Genomic DNA, 11,869 nt, shown 5'->3' on the forward strand with positions numbered 1-11,869 from the left:
AGTAGGATTTTAATGATTCAATTAAATTTTTCACTTTTGGTATGTAAAATACTCTTTGAAAATTAAAACACATGGTAAAATACATTTTTCACACAATAGCTACTATAAATATCCATATTTAATTTATTTGAGACAATTTGGAATCCAGGATCTCACATCCATAATGCACCTCAAATTTAACATGTACGCACTTATACTAAAACAAATAATTTAAAAACGATACTCACTTATAAAATCTCTAAAAATTAAATGATTAATTGATTGAAAGCAAGGAAAATACACGCGGAAAAATAACATGGAAGAAAATAAAATAAAACAAGGAGAATTTTGCGGGTCCTCACAATCTCTCCCCCTTAAGAAATTTCGTCCTCGAAATTTTTACATTCAGATGGCTCAGGAGTTTGTTGGTTGTCTAAACATATACTCTTGCTGGTACTTTTGTTCGGTTCCCTCTTTCATTCGCTTGTTTTGATTTAGTGCCCTCCAGTTGCTGGGTACTATTTTCACGTGACTGTTTTCTTGGACAGTTGCTAACCTGGTGGTCACCACTTCCGCAAATAAAACACTTCCGCCCTCTCCTCCAACAATCATTCTCAGTGTGATTGGCCTTTCCACAGTAGCCACAAGTCAAGGAAGAAGCCACTTGTTGGCTTTTTTGAAAAATCTCCCCATGGCCTACTTGACTTCCTTTTGTAGATCGTTCATCTGACGCCCCTCTTGTCCATGGTGGGTGGGACAAAAAATTCACTTTCTGCACTTTAGAAGGGGCTATCGATTCACTTGGTTCCTCACTCATACTACCAGCTGCACCTCTTTTCCGAGTTTGGGAGGCTTTTACTTGTGCCTTTGCATTTTCGATTTGTTGAGCCTTCTCAAGGGCCTCCGTAAACGTATTCACTTGCGCTGCTGCTAACGCCTCTTGGATGTCCAAATTTAGTCCCTGTATAAATCGTCTCACTCTTCTCGGTTCCGTGGCTACTAATTCGGAAGCAAACTTAGATAGTTTGGCGAATTTCGTTTCGTATTCAGCCACACTTAAGGTCCCCTGGCGTAGTCCAATAAATTCGTCCTCCCTCCTTTCTTGGACTAAAGGTGGGAGGTACTTCTCGTTAAATTCTCTTATAAAGTTCGTCCAGGTCCATACAGTCTGTTCCCTTTCCCATTTTGCTCTAATTATGTTCCACCATGCTCGAGCCGGTCCTTCAAATTGAAATACCGCAAAGTTCACTTGCCTTTGTTCGGTATAGTTCAAAGTTGCGAAGATATTGATCATGGCCTCCAGCCACTGTTCGGCTACATCCGGATCAGACCCTCCAAGGAATTTCGGAGGAGCAAATTTCTGAAACCTCTAAAGAGCCCGATCTTCACCTATTTCAGGGTTCGGAGGTTGATTCACAAGTATTTGACCTTGTTGGTCCACCAACCTTGTTAAGATGTTTGTAATTTGTTGAATTGCCGTCGCCATTTGGTCCCCGGCTTCAACCCTCGGTCCTTGCTCTTGTGCAGCTGTTGTTTCCCTTTCCTCTCTTGGCTCTTGAGCTCGTTTATTCCCACGGCCACGACTACGTCTCCCGTCCATATATATGTTTTCCCTCTCTCTTTCCTTTTCTTTTCCCCCCAAAAAGGTAATTAAGTGAATAAACACAGTAAATTGACTAAAGTAACAAATTCCAGCATACCAAACACACAAATAAACATAGACGCACATAACACACCATAGATCAAGAAAACAGATGATCAAATACACAAAGACATATTAAATTAGACAGATAATCATATGTACAAATACACCAACTAACGTCATGTAATAATAATATAAGGACAAATCAAAAGAAAAGACGATATCGTCCTAGTTTCAGTTGAATAACCCCGTCCGGTCTCTTACGTCACTTACTATTCAAACTAAATATCCATTGACCTCTTGTGCTAATTTTAGCCAGACAAAGCCTGTTCATACTCCCAAAATGCAATTCTCAAGTACCTAGTAGCTAGCATCGCCTCAACTCCAGAGTACTCGGGCACGAGAATCCGAAATAAAAGAGTTCACATCTCGAGCTGGCCAGTCCCAAGAGTAAACTATCTACAATCGAAATTCCTACCCGACGTACCTATCTATGATCCTTAGATACTACAGGAAATTTAAGGCCTATAACGTTCACAGTTCATAGCTTATGCTCAAACGAGTACTTAATCCTTCATGCCTATTCACCACTCAGTCCAGGCTCACTCCGCGCAGAGACCACGCGAAGCAGGCTCTGATACCAACTGTGACGGCCCCACTTCTCCCTAGGGCGTACCCCAGGGTTCGGCGGACCGCCTGCCCAGCTCTCGCCGGGACTCAGTCTTTCCTTACTCAAGTCCGGAATACAACCAAAGGAATAACATACAACAATCCAAAACTTAAGTGAAACTTACATATACATTTCTATCTCAAAAGGGAGTACAATCATCGAATATATAAAGGTTCTCAATTCTTCATACAACCAACCCGTGCCGAGCATTAGGGCGAGAACCATTACAAAAACAAAGAGTTAGACCAAGCTAGTCTATACCAAGCTCTCATCCTTGCGTGCCTTCCCCTGTTAAGGAAAACAAACTAAAGGGATGAGCTAAAAGCCCAGTGAGGTTCCGAACACATAATCAAATAATCAATCCATACATTAAACATAGAATATTAATAATTCAAGAAACATTTAAAATGGAAAGCGATAATAACACATACATTAAAAGGATACGGGCTCACTGGGAGCCATAAATTCGTTCGTTCGTTCGTTCTCCTGACATTTCCCCTTATTCCTTCATTCTTTTGAAGATTGCATTTTTGTAAGTAAAACCCTCGTTCGTTCTTTCGTTTCATTCACCCCTTTCTTGGCCTTTGGCCAGGCTCCACCAACCTACAAGGTAATACTCGAGTATACCAACGTTCACACCCAGCGTCACCATATCGCTCGACCAAGTCCGCTTCTAGCTCGAGTCGATCGGTAACGAAGTGCAGGGCCCAGTTCAACCAAACGGCATACATTCATGCGCAACTAGCATTTAATCATTTAATCATTGAAAATTTCACATTTATTTAGGTCGAGTGCGATAAAGTACACACTCGCCTAGAAAACTCGTTTTAACAATCATTGAAAGCACTTAACACATTATCAATCAATAATAACAAGCCAATAAGTCAAGGAAATATAACAAAGAAGGAACACTCACCTATGTACGCAAAACAACGTGCCAAATATCCTTAGTCACCGAGAAAACCTAAGATTAAATGAGAAAGAATATTACAGCTCATATAGCACAAACAATTAGGTGAAATCAAAGAACTCTACAAATGATGAGTAGAACGTATAAAGAGACTTTAAAGTGAAACGAGGACATTTGGACCCGTGGATAAAATAACTAGGGTTTCATAGACCAAACGTAAAACCAAACTCAAAAGGGCTATAAAATTTTCTAATGTAAACACTTGAACCAAAGACAAGTCGGAATCCAACTAGATGGGCTAAGAAATACTGTTTTCGGAATCGTTTATATGGTTCAAAATCATTTCATATTCGAGTAGATATTATAGACTTTATGAAAAAGAGGGAGGACAAAAATACTCAAGAAAACCCTAAACCATTCCTCTTTATTTGGTAAGAGTAAGTAAACATTTGGAGTTTCCAATTGAAGAATGATCATGTTTTAAGATGGAAAAATGGTTATAGTATTTGCGAAACAAAAATATACAAGTTCAAATAGAAACTTAGCCCTCGAGCGAAAATTTGGGCAGCACGCCCTTTGTATTTTCCTATTTCCAGCCATTTATGGCTTCATTCTTTTTCTCAATCAAACCAAGGTTACCCACAACACAAATTCATTTCAATAGCCATTCCATAGGCTCAAAACAATACAAGTATAGAAATCGAGCTAATAACAAATGCGGAAATGAAACTTAACAAAAGATAGATTTGACGTGTTTTACGTAACGAACACATCTGACGCTACGCTTATCGGATTGGAATGTAATTTATACCGTTTCGAAGCTAAGACAGAGGGCTACAATTTTGATGAAGACCACTTAGTCCAAATTCCAGTGTAACCTAGTCAAATTCCCAATTCCCAGAACCAAGTTCCAACTAATCGGCTAATTAACTGTACTACATTTAAATGGCCATATCGCAGGCTACCAAAGTCCGTTTAAGGCGTTCTTGGAGGCGTTGAAAAGCTAAGACAAAGGCCTACAACTTTCATGTTTTGTACTAAGGCCAAATCAGCTCCCAACATGTTCGAATTTTCAGACTAATTTCGGACAGAAATCTTGACAGAAAAGGAACACTTGAAGTTCATTTAAATTCCACCCAATCAAACGAATTTCCAGCCGTTCAAATCAGTTCCTAGCTAGTTAGATTCAACTTCCAATCATCAATCATATGTTTTACCACAAGAATCAAGAGTTAGGAAATTGGTTTACCTCAAATCCTTAATCATACCCCCTAGCTGGCCGATTCTTTGAGGAGATGTATCCTTGAGCTCCAACTCTCCAACAAAGTTCCCTTTCTTTTTTTTTTTTTTTCTCTTCTCCTAGCTCACCCGATGCTGCCTTTCTTCTTCTCCAAGCTCACGGTAGCTTGTTCTTGGTGTTGGCTTTGTTTGTTTTGTCTTATGTCCTCCTAACTTAATAGCTAAGTCTATTAATAGTAAAGCAAAACAAGAGATGGGTCATGGGCTTGGGTAATTAATGGGTTTATGCCTTAGGCTTCTAATGAAATTAAAATTTAAAGGCCCAACACTACAACTCTACTTGATCCAATGTAATTAACCCATTGGTTTACTTAGTTTAATTAAAACTAACTTAAGCACACCAACCCAAGGTACTAATCACTCAAAACCCCGTACTAAACATGCATGGATGCACATACTATCACGAAAATATTAATTGGTTGAATTTAATTTAAACTTAACGGTTTAGTTTTGAAAGTAGGATTTTAGTGATTCAATTAAATTTTTCACTTTTGGTATGTAAAATACTCTTTGAAAATTAAAACACATGGTAAAATACATTTTTCACACAATAGCTACTATAAATATCCATATTTAATTTATTTGAGACAATTTGGAATCCAGGATCTCACATCCATAATGCACCTCAAATTTTACATGTACGCACTTATACTAAAACAAATGATTTAAAAACGATACTCACTTATAAAATCTCTGAAAATTAAATGATTAATTGATTGAAAGCAAGGAAAATACACGCGGAAAAATAACATGGAATAAAATAAAATAAAACAAGGAGAATTTTGCGGGTCCTCACATCCACAGCTAAGACGACCTCATCGGGATAGTCATATGTATACCAACACTCACAGGGTTGGCGCGACACCTGACCAAAGGGGGAATAGAAAATGTAGGGCTCCCCAAGCCTCCTCCGATATCGAATCGCCCGCTTACGCAGCACCCTGTCCTCCGGGCCCCGCGCACTCGGAGGTCTCGGTCCCGGTCCCACACCGCTAGGTCCAACACCGCTAGAACTGCCCGGGTCCATACCTACAAACATTAATTCGTTAGTTAACCGGCATTTCAACTTAAAATATATTATTCATCTTAAAGAGAATCATGTATTCCTAAGGCCTATCATGTATGTCCCACAATTGCCCAAGTCCTCTAACCTAGGCGCTCTCATCTCTTTCGTATCCGGGCGCAAAAATCCCATTTAAGATAATTCACAACCCAAGCCGGCCGGTCCCAAGCGTAAATCACCTATATTAAAGATTCCTACCCGACATACATACCTAATTTCCTCAAGTCCCATGATAATGATCTTTACACTTATGACATGCACAGTTCATAGTTTACACTCAAAAGAGCACTTATACCTTTTGACGCATTCACGAAAGCAGGACCATAACACCACTTGGCTCAAGCTCACTTCGCGCAGAGACCACTCGAAGTGGCTCTGATACCACCTGTGACAGCCCCACTTTCCCCTAAGGCGAACCAGAGAGGTTAGCGGACTGCCTGCCCAGCTCTCGCCAGGACTATCGGTGCAGGCAAACACGATCTAAGACGTTTCGGGAAAATAACACGCGCTCACACAAGCCGAAATCGCAAGATAGCCAAACGCAAATCAAACCGTCGGTGAATAGTGGGTGCCATGTCATATAACTTGGAAAAACATTTCCAAATCACATAGGACCCATAAACAGGGTTAAACTTTGTTATACACATACGTTTGTAAATTTACAAAACAAAAGGGGAATAATTAGATCAAAATACATTTAGGATTTTTCCCAAAGGGAGCTATTCAAATTACATTCACATAAGCTCAACTCGGCAACCAACATTCATAGCCTTTCCAAAAGTATTCAAATTCCTGTAAGGAAAACAAAAGGAATAGAGTGAGATACTACCACTCAAGCAACAAAGTTCATATAAGCATCAAGTTTCTCATTCCAATACATCAAAAGTAAGCCAAGACACACATCAATAGTGTTGATAAAAGGATACGGGCGGCTCTCAAGAGCCCCTTTCCTCGCTTGCATTCTTGATCGGACCTCATTGACTCTCCGTCAATGTTTAAGAGTAACCAATCGTAGGCTCCACTTTACTTCCATTCCTTCCACCCAACATACCCCTACCGGGCCCGAACTCCAAACAATAGAAAATTTGGTAATATTCGAGTATACCGGAATCAGGAGTGTCACTACTACAAGATTCCATATAACAGTCCCATGGCTCGTCAATTTTCACGACCAAGCCCTCGCCGGCTCGATTCAATTGACTACCCATAGGGTTGAGTTCAGTAGTAACAGTAATGGCCGTTGGATACTCGTCCAAACGACACCAAAATCAGTATATCAGGTATCATTTAAATACCACAGTGAAACAGTAAACAGTCATATATAGTACCATAAGGGGTGAGGGCGATCAAGTACACCCTTACTTTAATCAGTTTCAATGGCAAATAGGCCCTCAAGGCATCAAGTTCACGTATAGCAAAGCCACATTATAAACAAACAAGTGAGTAGTACACTCACCAAGCAAGCAAATGAGATTTAATCAATTTCCGCTCAATGAGTGTCTTGGACCACCGTCACGTCCTAAAACATTCAAATAAACATAATAAGACTCGATTACAAGTCATAACCAAATCCACATACCACCAAAATAAGGTTCCACTAGAATGTATAAGCACTAGAGTAAACCAGGGAAATCCGGAAATGGAATTAAGCTCTAATCCAAAAAAAAATAGTTTTTGACGTCATTTTGCGGTTTTGGCACCATTGGCACTATGATTATCGGATGGAGGTGTAAGATACACCGTTTCGAAGCTAAGAGATAGGGATACAATGTTACAGAAGGTCACTCAGTCTAGTTCATAGTGCCACTAGGTAAAAAATGCAGTATACTAAACCAGAACAGCAAAAACAGGTGAACAAACCGCATTCTGGTTAATGAACTGTAATTTAGGCTACCTAAGTCCAAATCAAGTGATTCCAAAGCCATCCGAATGCCAAGACATCAGGCTATATTTCTTCAGAAGACCTCAACAACCAAATCAGAAGTATTCCCAACCAAATTAACCAATTACAGAAGCAATTCTCAAGTTCGGGTAAAAACAGGGCAGCAGGGGTATTTCGGTCTTTTGACACGCTACGCTACTCCGATTGGCCTGAAATTTTGTAGACAACTCTAAAATATCATTTTCTACAACTTGCATGTTTTAACCCAAGGCTAATTCGGCCTCTAACTATGATGAACAGTGCCGGGCAGAATGAAGGAAAATGAAACCCTAGTTTCCACAATTTCCTTCCAAAACAGAAATTTCCTGCAATTAACCACAATTTACACCTTCTAGCTTCATTCTAGATCATTTCCAACCATCATACATGGCCACATAACATTAATCATATGAAAACAGAACAAATCACTAATAAATAGAAAATTCACCAATCTCAACTAAAATCATGAAATAACCCACCAAATCACACTCATAACCACCACAAGTCATTAATTAACCATCATTAGATAGAAGAGAGGGGTTCCATAGTCACTCACCTTATCAACCCAAGGAAGAAAGCAATTGAGCACCTTAATCTTCCAAACTACTTCACAACCAAGCTTAACTTCAGTAAACTAAGAGGTTTTATGGAGTAATTTGAAAATTAACCGGTTGAAATGAAAGATTGAGCAAGATTAGAAGTAGGAAATTGAAGAGGTTTTCTTCTTTTCTCTTGAGAAAGGGCCGGCCAAGAAGCTCTAAATTTTGAGTGATTTTTGGGCAATTTTTTTGATTTATTTGGTAAAGTATGAATAGTAGTCAAAAAGTAAGTCTAGCTCTCCAAGTGACACTTGTCACTATAATTAATACATGATTATCCTTTTGTCTCTCCACTCTCATCCACGTAACAACCTCTAATTATCTCTTCACACCTAGTAAATTAAACCCTGTATAGAAAACTTAACTCAATTGGCTGAATTTTACTGAACTTTCCGCACTAGCGGGTTCCACGTCCGATATACGTTCTTAATTTCTCAAAAACTAACCGATACTAGAAAAATCACCTAAAAGCTATATTTACTCATAAAAATTATTTAGAAAATTTTTCTAATAAAGAAAATGCATAAAAGGCGTGCAAATAAATAAAATAAAGCCTAGAAATAAAGAAATTTACGGGTTCTCACAAGCTGCATGGCCAGCTTAGGAGCAAAAAAAGAGTATTTTGGCTCTAATGAAGCTTCCAAGAAAAGCTAAAATGTGTGGCTCACAATGGACCAAAAGTCAACCCTCACCCGCATGCGCACGCGCGCGTTTCGTGCTCAATTCCTCTCGAGTTTGTTTTTCTAGTGCACTAAATCTCTGATGCACTTATATACATACTATTATTATTCAATGGTAATAGTCTAAAAATAAAGGTTTTAAGTCCCTTAATTGATCGCGTGTGTAAAAACGCGAACTTCCAACTTGTGCGCGATAAAGTGCAATTTCTAAGAAATTCTTATAACGATAGTATCACTAACTAATACTTGAGTGCTTAAACATAAAAATACCTATTTTTAAGACTAATGTATAAGTTTCCAATTTTTCGAACTTATTGTATCCTCAAATCGGCTATAGTCTCCGAATGCGTAATCGCTATTCTCACTTAACGAGCTTTCAAAAATTAATTTTAGTAACAAGTCATTTTAAAAATACATGTAAGTCATAGTTCCATGTAATTGGGTCTAAAAAGGTTAGAAAATAATATTTGGGGCAAACAGGCAATTAAATATTTAAATAAACTCGTAACAGGAGTTTAAAATAAATACATTTTTACGTGTCCTCACAACTTTTCTTAATCTACTATTGATCATTCTCATTTTTCCAAAATTAATACACTCTTAATTCAAATATAGTTTCGAAAAACGTATACTCGTTGTTTGAAACTAAACGAGTTTTTGAAAAGTAACTTTTCTAACAAAACGCTTTAAAAACATAAGAGAGGCGTTTTTCCATATAAATGGATTTTAAATAGTCAAATTAAATAATTAATTAAGCTAGTAAAATAAAATAAAAAAGAAAATTTTCAGGTCCTCACAAAATTCACTCGCCTATCTTCGGCATAGTCTAAGGCGGCGAATATATTGGTCATCCTCTCCAACCAGTTCTCAGCTACCTCGAGGTCGGGCTCTCCAGTGAATTTAGGCGGGTTAAACTTCAGGAACCTCTCCAAAGCCCTATCTTCCCCTCTATCCTGGCCCCCGGGCTGGTTAAGTGGTTCTGGACCCTGTCCCTCGGCTAACCGCTCAAGGATATCAGTCATCCTATTAATGGCATAGCCACTTGATTACCCCCTAAATTTCCTTGTCCCTGAGTCGGCCCAATTGCCGATCTCTGATCACCCCCTTGAGGTTGGGCTTGCCTAGACCCTCGCCCATGGTCTCGACCAATCCTTTGTCCTTCCATTATCCTAGGTGTGCCTAGTGCAGGAAATAAATCAATTATGCGGGAAAATACTTAAAACAAGAACCAATCATAGAAAACATTGAAAATAACAATAATTTACATTCATTAACACTTCAACGTTCATACAATTAGTAAGTAGGAGGGTATTACAAAAATATAGCACACAAGTGCAACAAAAGGACTTTTAGTCATGCACGACTAAAGTAAAGTCGAGTGCCTCAAAAGTAGGCCACACAGTCAAACAAAATACATTGGCCTCGGCACTAGCATCACCCCAGCTATTCGTAGTCACAAAAGTCAAAAGCCTACCACTCTAGGTCTAGTCCACAGTAGGACTATCAGGGGGAACCTCCTCCTGAACTGAACTCTGAATAATGTCCCTCACCGCATCAACCAACCTACCAGTATCTACTAGGATCCCAGAAGCCTGATCTCGGACCTCCTCACCTAATCTAGTAAGTCGAGCCCTAGTCCTCTGGAACTCCTCGCGGATGACCTCAGCTGTAGCCACCTCGCCAGCTACTACCTCCTCAAGCTCGGCAATCCTAGCACTTTGAGCATTTGCCATAGCGCTAAGCCCCTCAACTTCCTGAAGCAAATCTCGATTGGTATCCACCAACTGACGTCGCTCATCATCAAAAGCAAGTACTAGGTCATTCGGGTAAGCATACATCGTCCTGCAGGGACAACGGGGAAGCCTCGAAATAGGTGAGTAACATACACGAGCTCCCCTATCACTAGCTTGGTAGTAAATAGAACTAAGGAGTCCTCGTGGCCATTTGCATGACCGTTACCATTAGCAGCATGTCCGTTTCCATTATCCATCCCTGTAAAACAACCACAATTTCTAGATTAGAAACTTAAAGCTGCTAACTCGCTCAATATCACTTAAGGAATAACTAAGTGGTCCAGTCACTATTCTCAAGAGTAAAGTCTCTCAAATATCTCCCCAAATAACCTTTTTTTTTAACTTAGGCTCCGATTTTTCAACCCTACAAGCTGTCACTAAATTTTCGAACTAATTCCACAGTTCGGCATTCTAAACTTTTAAACCTAGGATACACTACAAGCTCTCGCCAGGACTCGAGACAATTCCAATTCAAACCTAGTCTAATACTAACAATGAAAGTCAGAATAAAGGTACGAATTCATTTCCATACATAAATATCCAGTCTTACATCACAATTTCAATTTTACAATTATTTTCCCCAAATATACAACATCCAAAAGTGTTCAGTCGATTACAATCAAAACACTAATACAAAAGTGCCTCAAGTCGGCATTTCCTTAACTCCTTCCAATCGGATTCCTGTTAAGGAAAACAAACTAATGGGATGAGTCAATATTCAGTGAGGCCAAGAAACACACATGCAAACACGTAATCCAAGTAGCCACAAATTACATAGTAAGTAAAGTTATAAAGTTTGAATAATTCACCTCGTGAATAGAAAAAATAAACAGAAACAATTCAAGGATACTGTAACTCTCAGAAGCTAAATTCCACGTAGTCGAGTCAAAGTCTTGATCACATCTCATGTTGACACTCCATCAACCACATAAGTATCAAATCCGTAGATACACCACTTTTCTTCGAATCCCGTCACCGTTACACCTCCTTACCGGGCCCGCTCATCAAAGTTTTGATAATACTCGAGTATATCATGGCAGTACTATGCGAGTATACCGAGCGAGATCTCTCCAATAGATCATGCTTTACGAATATCTCATGGTTTGCTAAACTTATCGACCAAGCCCATGCTGGCTCGATTCGCAAAGTTAGCCAACGAGTTTGGGCGTCCCCCGAATACGAATACGAATATAAGTCGATGAGCAACGCTCAAATCGACAATTCCAAATAATAATCACAAATACGAATCACAAATATGAATCACATCCACATTACTATGTACAAGTCGGATATGAATTCACATAACAAAATAC

At 39.2% G+C, this 11,869-nt stretch overlaps 1 long non-coding RNA gene across 1 annotated transcript; it reads right to left on the reverse strand.

The window, feature by feature from the left end:
- Window positions 1–2,508: 2,508 nt before the first annotated feature.
- LOC140013931 (uncharacterized) lies at window positions 2,509–4,676 on the reverse strand. Its single transcript, XR_011820783.1, has 3 exons — window positions 4,451–4,676; window positions 3,208–3,255; window positions 2,509–2,579 (listed from the first exon to the last, which is right to left on the reverse strand). It is a non-coding gene; the product is annotated as an uncharacterized lncRNA (long non-coding RNA).
- Window positions 4,677–11,869: the final 7,193 nt, after the last annotated feature.

Source organism: Coffea arabica, chromosome 8c, assembly GCF_036785885.1.
Source record: "Coffea arabica cultivar ET-39 chromosome 8c, Coffea Arabica ET-39 HiFi, whole genome shotgun sequence".
NCBI classification, from domain to species: domain Eukaryota; kingdom Viridiplantae; phylum Streptophyta; class Magnoliopsida; order Gentianales; family Rubiaceae; genus Coffea; species Coffea arabica.